This window comes from Octopus sinensis, linkage group LG18 (genome assembly GCF_006345805.1).
Source record: "Octopus sinensis linkage group LG18, ASM634580v1, whole genome shotgun sequence".
NCBI classification, from domain to species: Eukaryota; Metazoa; Mollusca; class Cephalopoda; order Octopoda; family Octopodidae; genus Octopus; species Octopus sinensis.
The window spans coordinates 42407624-42424194 of record NC_043014.1 but is presented as its reverse complement, the minus strand read 5'-3'; positions in this window follow the sequence as shown (position 1 = coordinate 42424194).

Sequence of the window (16571 nt, the reverse complement as noted above, 5' to 3'; positions counted from 1 at the left end):
ACGAAAACGATGGAATCAGATTACAGACAGTTTGGAGTGGTTGATTTCTGTTTTTTTTTTTTTTTTTTTCTTCTTTTTTTTTTTTTTGTTTTGCTTCTAACTTTTCCAATGTAACCCCAAAGTATTTTATCTGTCATTAACGACTGCTGTTTAATCGCCGTCGTCGTCGTCATCATCATCGTTACCATCAATCAACCAGTGGCATTGGAATGGGGTTTCGTTGAAATTTAATTATTCGCCGAATAATTAGTTTGCTCCGTATTTTGTATGAAATATTGTCGTCCCTGTAATTACAACATGTAACATGTGATCCCAGAATGTAATACAATAAGAAGGATTTTGCTTAGGGGAACAACAACAGCATTGTCAAGTTGAATTAACTTATATAGAGACTTCCTCACTGTCTCAAGCAGGAGAAGCTTCTATACAATTCGCTTTTATTCTTTTACTTGTTTCAGTCATTTGGCTGTGGCCATGCTGGAGCACAGCCTTTAGTAGAGCAAATCGACCCCCACACAAACATATACACACCCATACATACATATACATATATATAGATAGATAGATATAGATATATACTCTTTTACTTGTTCCAGTCATTTGACTGTGGCCATGCTGGAGTACTGCCTTTAGTAGAGCAAATCGACCCCCACACAGACATATACACACCCATACATATATATATATATATATATATTATATACATATATATATACTCTTTTACTTGTTCCAGTCATTTGACTGTGGCCATGCTGGAGTACTGCCTTTAGTAGAGCAAATCGACCCCCACACAGACATATACACACCCATACATATATATATATATATATATATTATATATATATATATATTATATACATATACTCTTTTACTTGTTTCAGTCATTTGACTGTGGCCATGTTGGAGCACTGCCTTTAGTCGAGCAAATCGACCCCAGGACTTATTCTTTGGAAGCCTAGTACTTCTTCTATCGGTCTCTTTAGCGAAAGCGCTAAGTTACGGGGATGTAAACACACCAACATCAGTTGTCAAGCAATGTTGCGGGAACAAACACAGATATACACACACACACACACACACACATATATGTATGTATGTATATATATATATATATATATATATATATACACACACACACATACACACATATACAATGGGCTTCTTTCAGTTTCCATCTACCAAATCCACTCACAAGGTTTTAGTTGGCCCGAGGCTATAGTAGAAGGGCGGTGAGCTGGCAGAAACATTAGCACACCGGGCGAAATGCGTAGCTGTATTTCATCTGTCGTTACGTTCTGAGTTCAAATTCCGCCGAGGTCAACTTTGCCTTTCATCCTTTCGGGGTCGATAAATAAAGTACCAGTTTTACACTGAAGTCGATGTAATCAACTTAATCCCTTTGTATGTCCTTGTTTGTCCCCTCTATGTTTAGCCCCTTATGGACAGTAAATAAATATAGTAGAAGACAGTTGCCCAAGGTGCCACGCAGTGGGACTGAACGCAGAACCATGTGGTCAGTAAGCAAGCTACTTACCACACAGCCACTTCTACACTGTAGATTGTTTAGATTCTCTTGTGCCACATTTCTTCTTGCACTAGCATCTTTTAATAACTCCCTCTGGGCTCTCATTTAACTGCACTTAGGCCTTGACAGATAAGAGTGTTCTGCTGTTATTGTTGATAGATTTTTTTTCTTTTTCCCAGGACAAGGGGTTTCTGCAAGGCAAATAAACAGTAATGCTACAATCAACTAGTGTCTGTATGTGTGTGTGTGAGCCTGTACATACTTGTACTGTTGCGCATACACAAATGATGCCAAACATTTATACCTTTCTATCGAACCAACAATTTACTAAACATATGCACACAGGCACAGGAGTGGCTGTGTGGTAAGTAGCTTGCTTACCAGCCACATGGTTCCGGGTTCAGTCCCACTGCGTGGCATCTTGGGCAAGTGTCTTCTGCTATAGCCCCGGGCCGACCAATGCCTTGTGAGTGGATTTGGTAGACGGAAACTGAAAGAAGACCATCGTATATATGTATGTATGTTTGTGTGTCTGTGTTTGTCCCTCTAGCATTGCTTGACAACCGAAGCTGGTGCGTTTACGTCCCCGTTACTTAGCAGTTCGGCAAAAGAGACCGATAGAATAAGTACTGGGCTTACAAAGAATAAGTCCCGGGGGTCGATTTGCTCGACTAAAGGCGGTGCTCCAGCATGGCCGCAGTCAAATGACTGAAACATGTAGAAGAGTAAAGAGTATACATGCATGCACACACACATACTTCACATACATACATACGTATTCACACCACGGGGACATTCCCATCTTTAAATAACTGTATCCTGGTCATTACATCAATACAAACACTCACACAGAAAGGGAGGCCAGACCACAAACATAGACAGACATGTCAGATTGACCTAATCAACAGATACTAATAAGAAATAGAATCTGATAACTATCTAACTGTACGCATACATTCTCTCTTTCATTCAGACACACAGATGTGTCTTCTTTCAATCATCCTTTTTTTTTTGTTTTCTGGTTTTCTTTTCTCTCATACACACACATAGATGCATGCACTTCGATACAGACACATACACACACACACATCTACTCAAATACACACGCATGCTCGCATGTCAGCATACTTGTACATGCGCACACATACAGTCAGTGATTCTGCTAGCAGATTTATCTTACGTTCGCATGAGAACTTTTAATGTTACCATATTGAATTTCTGTCCACTTGAGTTCATAGACAATGTCACCCAGTATATGTGATTTTGATTGGGTATGAGTGTGTTTCATCATTTGTGGGTAACCTCACTCAGTCTTGCTTGTATCGTGTGTACACATCCGAGCTTCTGGGATTACTTGTACCAAACAAAGCATCCTATTTGTGTTTCTAGACATGGCCATTCCGCCTTTATTATATACAGTACAAGGCTGCAAGCTGGCAGAAACGTTAGGAAAATGCGTAGCCGTATTTCGTCTGTCGTTACGTTCTGAGTTCAAATTTCGCCAAGGTCGACTTTGCTTTTCATCCTTTCGGGGTTGATAAATTAAGTACCATTTACACACTGGGGTCGATGTAATCGACTTAATCCCTTTGTTTGTCCTTGTTTGTCTCCTCTGTGTTTAGCCCCTTGTGGATTGTATAGAAATATATATACAGTACATTGTCCTAAAATTTAGGATATTAAAAGCTATGGTTTCCATTTAAAACATAACCTTTTTTTTTTAACTATATAGAACCTCTTTACAAATTTGCACTACTATTTAGAAGTTGTTGAGGTACATGGCTTAGTGGTTAGGGTGTTGGACTCATGCTTGTAAGATTGTGGTTTCAATTCCTGGACCAGGCAACGCATTGTGCTGTTGAGCAAATCACTTCATTTCACATTGTTCGTTCCACTCAGTCGGCAAAAATGAGTGGTCCTGCGACAAACCGGCGTCCCATCCAGGTGGGGAATATTTCATGGAAACTGGGAAACTGGCCCTTATAAATTGGTATGACTCAAGAAGGAATACTACTACTACTACTACTACTATTTAGAAGTTTCTTTACTGCCTTATCTGTGGTTGTGATTCATTGTAACCCTGTTTTGCTTTTTGGAGAAGTACTTGGGTCATTGTATTTGCTAAGGTCATGGAAATTAATAAGGGTTTTGAATTGTTGTTTAGCCCCTTCATCAGCTATGAATCAATATTGTCCTAAGGCTACATTTGTCCAAGTGTCATTTAGTCTTCTTTTTTTTTTTTAAGACAGTGGGTTATGATTGGTTCATGGTACTTGCTAAGAGACCTTGCTGACATGGTTCTATATGCTACAGTGCTTGCACTGAACATTGAAATCAAGTTGCTGGATTATCTGACTTTGATTGGCTGATCTTTACTAAAAACGGAATAGACTGCCCAGGTGTCGAAACCATAGTGATATCTATGTGGCAGCTGATGATGGGGGTATTGGATTGTTGGTATGGCTGTTTTTGTATGTGCGGTGTGTGTGTGTGTGTGTGTGTGTGTGTGTGTGTGTGTGTTCATATTTCCTTGTCTTGGCATCACATGATAGTTGTAAATCAATGTCGCTATCATACAAGCAGTGAGTCATTCATTTCCGATATTTTGTGCAAACATAGGGAAATATAACCACCGCTTGGAAGTAGTTTAGGGTTGGCAACAGGAAGGGCATCCAGCTGTAGAAAAACCTGCTGCGACAAATTCTGACTGACCCATGCAAGGCATGGGAAAAGTGGACATTAAATGATGATGGTGGTGATGGTGGTGGTGGTACATGTGTGTATATAATATTCTATAACCACTGCTTGGAAGTTGGTTAGGGTTGGCAACAGGAAGGACATCCGGCTGTAGAAAAACCTGCTGCCAGCAAATTCTGACTGACCCATGCAAGGCATGGGAAAAGTGGACATTAGATGATGATGATGAGGATGATGGTAGTGATTGTGGTGGTGGTGGTGGTGGTGGTAGTATATGTGTGTATACAATATTCTACCTCCTGTATCCACTATTTAAGTTTTACCTCAGCCTGTTTATAAGTTTAAAAGGCCGTAATGCTTTCATGTTGCTACATGTATATGTATAAGCGTGAGCACATGTACTGAAACCTGTTGCTGACTCTGTGTGTGCATGCGTGCATGCACATACATGCGTGTGAACTGAGCTTGTATTATAACAAGCGCATCTGTGTACGTGTGTATATGCACTTGAAGATCTGCATATTTATGTAATTGGTACTTAATGCTCGTCCAATACTCGCATTAGTCTGCACACAAACACACACATTATTAATATTTGCTTAATCTTAGTAGATTGCATGTTATTAAGACCTTCTTGAGTGAGACCATCCGTTTACTGTCTATCACTAAACTCCACACACAGACACACACAAACATGCGCACACATATATACACACACCTTGCATTTTTTTTCTTCTGGTATGATGGCCACGGTAACGAAATTCAGTAGATTTTCTTCTTTCTTTTCTACTTTTTTTTTGTTTGTTTTTCTTTTCTTTTTTTTGTAATTTGAAGACAAAGATGGGGTGGGCAGAGGGTGTCATTGTTATTAAGAAAATGGAAAAACTAATGAAGTAGATGAATGATAATTTAGATAACGTCCTTGATAGAATGACCCTTGTCTACATAGCTAAGCCTTGAGACTTGCAAAGCAAGGCCTAGCAATTAGCTTGCTGGCAACATATCAATTATATCATTAAATGACATTTTTTTGTGACAGGTATACTGGCATTATTTGCACTAGATCTACTTTCTCCTTTGCTTCCTCTCTCTCTCTTTCTATCTCTCTCTCTCTCTCTTCTCTCTCCCTCTCTCTCTCTCTCTCTCTAGTAGTTAGCCTCACAGCATCTGGAGTGTGATCTTGAACTTTAAAACCTGCCCTGCAGTGGTTGTGTGTGTGTGTGGTTGTGTGTATGTATATGTGGTTGTGTGTGTGTGTGTGTTTGTTTATCAGCTGAGATGAAGCATATTTAGCTTTTGCTTGCGGTAGTATAAAGGAAGTGAGAGTGAAAGAGCACTGTTCAGTGTCTTCTGTTTCACACACACTCACACACACATACACACACACACACACACACACACACACACACACACCACACACACACACACACACACACATTCACACTTAATAGTTCATTAGGTAAATATCTCCATAATGCCAGCCAGCCAGCCAGCCTATCAACAAAGCCAGCTGTTGATTGGCCAGTTCGTCAATCAGTGAAGTTGTTCACTCTCTCTTTCTCTCTCTCTCTCACACATACACACTATATGACCTACAACCTATGGGAGCGACTGTTCTGCAGAGCTTTACAGTTGATAGGAACTTTCTCAGTCTATGAAAGCAAAAATTTACATTTAGCACTCACAACCCATTGCCAGCATGGAAACGAATCTTAAACGATGATAGGAATAGTAATCAAGACACTATTCACAATTACATTCTCTTTTAGACTCTTTTACTTGTTTCAGTCATTTGACTGCGGCCATGCTGGAGCACCGCCTTTTAGTCGAGCAAATCGACCCCAGGACTTATTCTTTGTAAGCTCAGTATTTATTCTATCAGGTTTTTTTTGCCGAACCGCTAAGTTACGGGGATGTAAACGCACCAGCATCGGTTGTCAAGCAATGCTAGGGGGACAAACACAGACACACAAACATACACACATACATATATATATATATACATATATACGACAGGCTTCTTTCAGTTTCCGTCTACCAAATCCACTCACAAGGCATTGGTCGGCCCAGGGCTATAGCAGAAGACACTTGCCCAAGATGCCACGCAGTGGGATTGAACCCGGAACCATGTGGTTGGTTAGCAAGCTACTTACCACACAGCCACTCCTGCGCCTTACATACTCTTTTACTTGTTTCAGTCATTTGACTGTGGCCATGCAGGAGCACCGCCTTTAGTCGAGCAAATTGACCCCAGGACTTATTCTTTCTAAACCTAGTACTTATTCTATCGGTCTCTTTTCGCTGAACCGCTAAGTTACGGGGACGTAAACACACTAGCATCGGTTGTCAAGCAATGTTGGTGGGGATAAACAGACACACACAAACATATACATACACAGACACATACATACATACACATATATATATATTTATATATATATATATACATACATACACACACACATATATATATATTATATATATATATATATAGAGAGAGAGAGAGAGAGAGAGATACATATATACAACAGGCTTCTTTCAGTTTCCCTCTACCAAATCCACTCACAAGGCTTTGGTCAACCCGAGGCTATAGTAGAATTCACTTGCCCAAGGTGCCATGCAGTGGGACTGAACCCGGAACCATGTGGTTGGTAAGCAAGCTACTTACCACACATCCACTATATAGTGCATAAACATTCTACAGTTATAATCACATCAGCATCATAACCAAAATTTTGCTTTACACAAAGTTTTAGTCTGCGGTGCCATTTCACTGTCACAGCAAGAAGAAGAGATATGTTCCTGTCCCTCTATCATATTTTCACATCCTCAATACTCAGTTGAGAAGCCTTGTCTTACAAGTTACTTGGTGACCTCACTGGTGCTGGTGCCACAATAAAAGCACCCAGTACATATTGTAAAGTGGTTAGTGTTAGGAAGGGCATCTTGGCTGTAGAATCAATGATAAAGGCAGCAAGTTGGCAGAAACGTTAGCACGCCAGGCGAAATGCTTGGCGGTATTTCGTTTGCCATTACGTTCTGGGTTCAAATTCCGCCAAGGTCGACTTTGCCTTTCCTCCTTTTGGGGTCGATTAAATAAATATCAGTTACGCACTGGGGTCAATATAATCGACTTAATCCATTTGTCTGTCCTTGTTTGTCCCCTCTGTGTTTAGCCCCTTGTGGGTAGTAAAGAAATAGGTATTTCGTTTGCCGTTACATTCTGAGTTGAAATTCTGCCAAGGTTGACTTTACCTTTCATCCCTTCGGGGTCGATTAAATAAAAACTGTTTGTCTATCCTTGTTTGTCCCCTTCGTGTGTAGCCCCTTGTGGGCAGTAAAGAAATAAGAAACAATGAAAAAGCAGGCATTGGAACTCGACATTGGCCTCTGGCTTGTTGGCCTCTGGTCAAATTGTCCAACCCATGCCAGCATGGATAACAGACACTAACCTTTTTGTTACCATATTTCTGTTGAGGTGCTCTATATTTCTTTCAATTAATTTTAGATATAACAAAGAAATTAGTAAAATAACTTAGTTATCATTAAGCTAAAGCTTGAGAGGCGGTTGGCTGGAACCTACACTCGCCTCCTTATGAGAGCTCAAAATCTTTCGTGGAAGCGTCATCCAACCAAAATGCAAATATATTGGAAACTACCACCTGTGACATCTCTTGTGAAAGGTTGGAGAGTCCAGTTTGCTGGACATTGTTGTAGAGCTGAAAACGAGGCAATTTCTACTCTTCTCCTCTGGAAGCCATCTGCTCGCAATACCAGAGGGCACACACTCTCCTACCCTGGTGTAATCTCCAGGGATACAGGCATCCAACAACAGGACTTCTGTAATGCTATGATGGACCGTGAAGTCTGGCGTAGCATGGTAAATTCCATTGTCTCGACCACGGTCGAACAATGATGATGATGATGAGTATTAGGAACATAAATTGTGACTAAGGTTTGGTGAAAGATTGTCATTCAAAACTTTTGAAAATCAGACATGCTACAGAGCCGGAGGCGGTTTCAGACGGGTTGGTATGAAAATGGTTAAACAATGATGCATCATTCATATTGAATATCTCAGTCACCGTAGACAAAATTACGATCGATCCATAAATGCTATATATCAGCTATTAATGACTTAAGAGTCAACAGTCAAGTCTGAAATGACAGGGAGACTTAGGAAGTTGAAATTTGTTTTATGTTGATATAATTCACCAGACCATACCAGCTGTATTGTTATTACACCCATTCTTCAAAGTCACAATCCAGACCTAGCACTGTGAATTTTTTCATCTTTCCTCAGTTCAAAAGAAGTTTAAATGGCTGTTGTTGTGAAAGCACTGCACGAATTAATGAAGCGTTTGGAAAATGTCATTGCAGAAAAATATTTTTTTAACAAAAATTTTTGTTTTTTGGGGTTTTTTTTTTTTGCATCTGTACTTCATAGTTGGTGCAAATGAGCAGAGATTGAGCAGTGAAAGGTGTAACCAACACTGGAAAAACTATATATCAACATTTTTTTCTTCTTTTTATTTTTAAAAGCTGAAATATCATAGGCGCAGGAGTGGCTGTGTGGTAAGTAGCTTGCTTACGAACCACATGCTTCCAGGTTCAGTCCCACTGTGCGGCACCTTGGGAAAATGTCGTCTACTATAGCCTCAGGCTGACCAAAGCCTTGTGAGTGGATTTGGTAGACAGAAACTGAAAGAAGCCCATCGTATATATGTATGTGTCTGTGTATGTTTGTGTGTCTATGTTTGTCCCCACCCCCCAAACATAGTTTGACAACTAATGCTGGTGTGTTTACACCCCTGTAACTTGGCGTTTTGGCAAAAAGGACCAATAGAATAAGTACTCATTCTGGGGTCGATTTGCTCGACTAAAGGCAGTGCTCCAGCATGGCCACAGTCACATGACTGAAACAAGTAAAAGAGAGTAAAAAGAGAGATTATCTTCATACTCTATATTTTTTCTCTTTATTTTTCCTCAAGGTTTTGTTTTGGCACAAGTTTTTTAGACACCTTTGTGTGTTGTGTGTTAGGAAAAGCATGATAAACACAAACTGCAGTTTAACGAGACTGATAGAATAAGTCCTGAGATCAATTCATTCGACAAAACCTCTCAGTCTGGTACTCCAGCATGGCCACAGTCCCAGTGACTGGAACAAATAAAAGATGAAAGCAATACCGAGAATTTCATTAAAATATTTCTTTGTTGTTTGCTTTTTAATAAATCTATTTAAATGGACACCTAAAACACCACAGGTCATCTCACATTACTCGGACATTAACCATTGCGTGTCTCTTCAAATTATGGAAAGTGAAAGTAACGTTCGTTCAGTCAGTGTTCTCGTGGGAATCTTAAAACATTGATTTAATTGATTAGTGAGTGCAGATGAATATCGATTTTGAAATATGTGTTTTTACAGTGCAATTCGAACATGTATTGTTGGTTGAATCTGCTTAAACTACTTTTCTATCGTTACGTAAGAGAACCATCCGAACGTGGCCGTAGCCAGTGCCGTCCGACCGGCCTCCGTGCCGGTGGCACGTAAAAAGCACCATCCGACCGTGGCCGTTGCCAGCTGCGTCTGGTCCCCGTGCTGGTGGCACGTAAAAAAACCACCATCCGATCGTGGCCGTTTGCCACCCTCGTCTGGCACGTAAAAAGCACCCACTACACTCACGGAGTGGTTGGCGTTAGGAAGGGCATCCAGCTGTAGAAACACTGCCAGATCAGACTGGGCCTGGTGCAGCCTTCGGACTTCCCAGACCCCAGTTGCACCGTCCAACCCATGCCAGCATGGAAAGCGGACGTTAAATGATGATGATGATGATGATTACTTCCTTGGCTTTCAGGACATGGTGGTGGATGGTCGACATTGTTAGAATATTAATATTTAGTTTGGTTTTTTTTATGTTCCGAGTTCAACTGCTGCCACAGTTGGCTTCGCCTTTCATTCTTCCTGGGTCGATAAAATAAATACTGGTTGAGTATTGTGAATTGATGCATGTCACATGCACAACATGGTGCAACCAGCTGATCAATAAAGTGCAGTTGCTGAACAACATACTCAAATGCAGGCTTACGGGTCCTTGTATTTGAAAAGATGCACATTATAAAGGCACCATTGGCATTATGTCATCTTCAAAAATAAATAATGCTTTCAGTATTACATCCACACAAACATTACCTCTGTCCTTTGACCTGTCCAACATGGAACATCTATGGAAGCCCTACCAGGACCATCCACTCTGTTGGTAGAGAGCTGGCAGAATCATTAGCACGCCGGGCGAAATGCTTAGCAGTATTTCGTCTGCCGCTACGTTCTGAGTTCAAATTCAGCCAAGGTCGACTTTGCCTTTCATCCTTTCGGGATCGATTAAATAAGTACCAGTTACGCACTGGGGTCGATATAATCGTCTTAATCCATTTGTCTGTCCCTGTTTGTCCTCTCTGTTTAGCCCCTTGTGAGCAGTAAAGAAATAGGTATTTCATCTGCCACTACGTTCTGAGTTCAAATTCCGCCGAGGTCGACTTTGCCTTTCATCCTTTCGGGGTCGATTAAAAAAGTACCAGTTACACACTGGGGTCGATTTAATCGACTTAATCCATTTGTCCTCTCTGTGTTTTGCCCCTTGTGGGTAGTAAAGAAATAGGTATTTCATCTGCCGCTACGTTCTGAGTTCAAATTCCGCCAAGGTCGACTTTGCCTTTCATCCTTTCGGATGAAATAGGTAAAGAAATAGGTATTGCTCTCAGGGCCATTGAGGTACATGAACACCACACCACAAAATGGACTAGACCTTGTAGCAGATATGGGTGGGTTGCTTTTCAGTATTTGAATGCATTTATTTTCTCCTGCTGTATATTAACTGGAACAGCTCAAGCAAAGCTGACCGGGGTTAGTCAGTAACGACTTCTGTGGTTTACATAAAATCATTTAATTAACTACTTGCTTAATGGGTTTTTTTTTTTGTTTTCATTTTTGTCTTTTCCCTAATGAAGGAAATTACCATTTTAATTTCGTTCAATAGAAGCAACCAGTTACATTTCAAAACATATGGTCCACTACGTTTTAAAAACAGGAATAAAATAAAATTCCCTACATGGAGCCTATCCAAACACTTATTATTATTGCTTCTGATGTTTTATTGTCATCTGGCCAATACCTATCCTCAGGTGGCCGACACAAATAATTTTATTTGGATGACCTCCATAAATACAGTTTATTTACTAATGCAGACTAACAGCCACATACAGGAAATTCACACCGCATCTTGTTAATTGTGCATTCACAATCAGTTTGTATGCTGTTTTATGCTTTTATTTATTGTTCAGGTGAGCGAGAGTGGTAGGAATGACCTAACATAATCAGGCCTACTCCCAGCTTGCACTTATAGGCCACAGAATACAGCTGGGAAAAGGGGTACCACCTGCCCTTGATAATCAGAATAATGAGGTCGACTTTGCCCTTTCATCCCTTCGGAGTCGATTAAATAAATACCAGTTACGCACTGGGGTCCATGTAATCGACTTAATCTGTTTGTCTGTCCTTGTTTGTCCTCTCTGTGTGTAGCCCTTTGTGGGCAGTAAAGAAATAGGTATTTCATCTGCCTTCACGTTCTGAGTTCAAATTCCGCTGAGGTCGACTTTGCCATTCATCCTTTCAGGGTCGATTAAATAAGTACCAGTTACGCACTGGGGTCCATGTAATCGACTTAATCCGTTTGTCTGTCCTTGTTTGTCCTCTCTGTGTGTAGCCCTTTGTGGGCAGTAAAGAAATAGGTATTTCATCTGCCTTCACGTTCTGAGTTCAAATTCCGCTGAGGTCGACTTTGCCATTCATCCTTTCAGGGTCGATTAAATAAGTACCAGTTACGCACTGGGGTCCATGTAATCGACTTAATCCGTTTGTCTGTCCTTGTTTGTCCTCTCTGTGTGTAGCCCTTTGTGGGCAGTAAAGAAATAGGTATTTCATCTGCCTTCACGTTCTGAGTTCAAATTCCACCGAGGTCGACTTTGCCATTCATCCTTTCAGGGTCGATTAAATAAGTACCAGTTACGCACTGGGGTCCATGTAATCGACTTAATCCGTTTGTCTGTCCTTGTTTGTCCCCTCTGTGTTTAGCCCCTTGTAGGTTGTAAAGAAACAGATAATCAGGATAATGTTGGTTCTGCATTCAGGGTAATGTTGTTTCTTAATTGACCCTAAGTGACAGTCCCTTTAACAGGACATCTCATTTCATACCTTAAAATATGTTTTCCATCCCTATTTTCATTCATAATTGGCTCTAGGCCAGGGAACACAACTGGAAGAAGGGGTACCACTCGTCCTTGATAATCAGGATAATGAGGTCGACTTTGTCCTTTCATCCTTTCGGGGTCGATTAAATAAGTACCAGTTATGCACTGGGGTTCATGTAATCGACTCAATCCGTTTGTCTGTCCTTGTTTGTCCCCTCAGTGTTTAGCCCCTTGTAGGTAGTAAAGAAACAGATAATCAGGATAATGTTGGTTCTGCATTCAGGGTAATGCTGTTTCTTAATTGACCCTAAGTGACAGTCCCTTTAACAGGACATCTCATTTCATACCTTAAAATATGTTTTCCATCCCTATTTTCATTCATAATTGGTTCTAGTCCAGAGAACACAACTGGAAGAAGGGGCACCACTTGTCCTTGGTAATCAGGATAATGTTGGTTCTGGACCTTAATTGTTTTTTTTTTTAAGTTGCTCCTATAATGACCCCATCATCAGTTATCCTTGAAAAAAATGTCAACTCATTAGCTGAAACTGGAAAAATCAAAATCAAAAGGGATCACCTACCCCCCCCCCCGACGCCCCACCCCGCTTGTTCCGAGTTGTTTGCACCAACCTTTGACTTCTGCTGACATGGTATTAAATCTCTCTCTCTCTCTACTGGCGGCATACCCCATTTCTCCTCTTCTTCATCTTTGTTTTTTGTTTTCCTTCCGTTTCATAAAATCACCATGTTTTAGCAAATTATTAAGAATTATATATATTATATATATATATATATATATGTATGTATGTGTGTTTGTGTTGCAAATTCTCTGATCTGTTTCTGTTTTTTTTTTTAGCGTTAATGGGTTAATAAACAAATAAATAAATACACACACACACACATAATATATATTAATTTTTATTGGTATATAAAAGTCGTTCAATGAATCAAATTGTATCTTCTCTTTCCTCCCCCTTTTTGCAGTTTTTTTTTTTTTTTTGGTGATGTTTTTAGTATTTGTAGCTTGATGCCTTTAATTCTGCATATACTAAGACACAGGGAAAAAGTAAAAAAAAAAAAACACAAAAAAAAATACCAAAAGCAAAATATATATATATATATATATATATATATATATATATATATATAAAAAAGAACCTGGTTTTACATCATTCGTGTTTTTAAGTGTTAGTATTCATGAGCAGCAACGTTAATCTGTTACAAGAAAGTGTATTTGTATGTGTTTATATGTGTGTATATATATATATATGTGTGTGTGTGTGTATATATATATATATGTGTGTGTGTATATATATAATATATATACATACACATATATATATATACACATACACACATATATAACTATATGCCTGCACAACCATCCATGCACATGCACACATACACACACAGGTGTGTGTGTGTGTGTGTGTGTAATAAAATATTACTTTGGAAGGAAAAACTGCAAATAATGGCCTCCGTTTGATGTTTTAATGCATTGTTGATGACATTAACACTATATAAATCTACCTGCAGCTCTCGTATATTTTACTTGTGGTCGCTACTAGAAATAATAGTAATAGTAGTAGTAGTAGTAATAATAATAATAATAATGATAATAATGATAATAATAATAGTGATAAAACTAAAAATCGAAGTTTGTTTAAATCATAATTCTTCCCTTCGTTTCTGTATGTCTGGGTAGTTAGCTTGACATCGTTACGTATGTTCTATTACTATTGCGTTTTCTTCACTGTTGGATGACAAACCCAGGTGTCCCTAGGTCTGAATCCCAAGAACATGCCCCTGTTTTTTTTTATGTTTTTTTTTTTGGTGAGGTTTTTTCTTTTTGGTTTTATTTTACAAAAAAAGGGTTGTTTCGGCAAGATGAATTTTGTTTTGTTTCCCTCCCCACCTCTTCCATAAATAAATAAAAAAATGTCTTGGAGCTGCTGTGTGGTAAGTAGCTTGCTTACCAACCACATGGTTCCAGGTTCAGTCCTACAGCGTGGCACCTTGGGCAAGTGGCCTTGGGCCGACCAAAGCCTTGTGAGTGGATTTGGTAGACGGAAACTGAAAGAAGACCGTCGTATATATGTATATATATATATATATATATATATGTGTGTGCGTGTATGTTTGTATGTCTGTGTTTGTCCAGCCCCCTCCTCCAACATTGCTTGACAACCAAAGCTGGTGTGTTTATGTCCCCGTCACTTAGCGGTTCGGCAAAAGAGACTGATAGAATAAGTACTGGGCTTACAAAGAATAAGTCCCGGGGTCGAGTTGCTCGATTAAAGGCGGTGCTCCAGCGTGGCCGCAGTCAAATGACTGAAACAAGTAAAAGAGTATATATATATATATATATTGTCTAATGTGTCCTTATTTTAAGATAATATAAAGTAATCTGAGGGGTCTTTGGCTGCTATTTTGTTAGTAGATCGACTGACAGTTTAGAGGCACCCCCATTGCCTTTTGTTATGTACTGTACATAGGTACAGTACTACTTTCCTTTCAGCAAAGAGCTGTCATCAGAATGCAGTACATTTAGTAGATAAAACGAAGGGGGTGGGGTAGCTAAAAATAAACCAGATCCCAGTTTTGTTAATTGTATTGTTTTACCAACTTTTATCTCATTGATGATGTGACTTCTAATAATAACAACAATAGACCTTGAGATAGTAAGTTCTTCAGATATTTCTGGCATTGCTAAAGGACTCGAAATGCTTTGGGCTTTTTTTCTTTCTTTCATTTTTCTTTTTTTTTTCTTTTTTTTTTTTTGTTCTTTCTCCGATCTTCAGAAATTCATGAAACATCAAACATCAGTCAGCCTTTTTTTGTTGAATCATTTGTGTGGGAGTGACTTCTCCATATTTACATATGCATTGAATTATGCACTGAATCATCATCGTCATCGTCGTCATCATCACCAGCATCATTGATTTGATGTAATTGTTTCATTTTCCGTCGCGCTTTCAACCATTCCAAGCTAGCGTAACCGAGGATCTTTCTTGCGTAGAAGAACCATAGATAACATGCCTTAGCTGTCGTAAAAACAGATCTTAAAATTCTTTCGTAACTTCGAAGTAGTTTTAAATCAATATTGATAAATATGGTTTCGTAATCTCTTCATAGTAGACAGGGAGGTTAGCTTGTTTATTGCTGACATAATCTTTTGGATCAGGATCGGGGCTGGTGATACAACATCAGCTTAATGTCACATATATAATATATATATATATATAAATATAAAGGAATAACACTGAAGCAAAGTAACACCAAATATATAGTGCGTGTGTTTTTATTGGCTAAACTGGCAAAGTGACCATTCCGAAACACAACAATATATATATATATAAAATCAGAAAATGGAGAAATACATCTAAATCATTAATCAACTACCAGATAATACCCAATCACATACTTTATCGAACCACTACATAAGAACATTAAGGTTAAACATAAAAATATATAACAAAACAGCGTACATGAATGAGTAATACGATACAATACGTACAATCATTATAAGAGGATATATATATATGTGTGTGTGTATATATATATATGTGTGTGTATATATATATATGACTGTGTGTGTACCGTTGGCGATTTTTTTTCCTCCGTCTTCCCTTCTCTGGATCTTTCCTTTTCCTATGTTTCTGACGAAGAGCTCTGCTCGAAACGTAAAACCCGCCTTCTTTCCTTCCTTCCTGAGCGTCCAATAATACCATATTTGTTCCACGTCCTCGCGTTGTTGTGTTTTCTCTTTGTGTTTCCATGTTTGGATTAACTTTATATTTATATATATATATATATTATATATATATATATAATATATATATATATATATATATATATAACGGGAAGCTTTATGAAAATAAACAAAAGACGAAGGCAGGTGGAATATAAACAAACAATTGTATTAGTATGGCGCTCAGGAATATAAATAAAACAAGTCTTTAACGTTTCAAGCCTACGCTCTTCAACAGAAAGATACACAGAAAAGAAACACGGAGAGAAAAAAAATGCGTGCAGAAGCTAGCAAATCAACATATATATATATATGTATATATGTGTATTGTAGGTATGAAACATTACAACA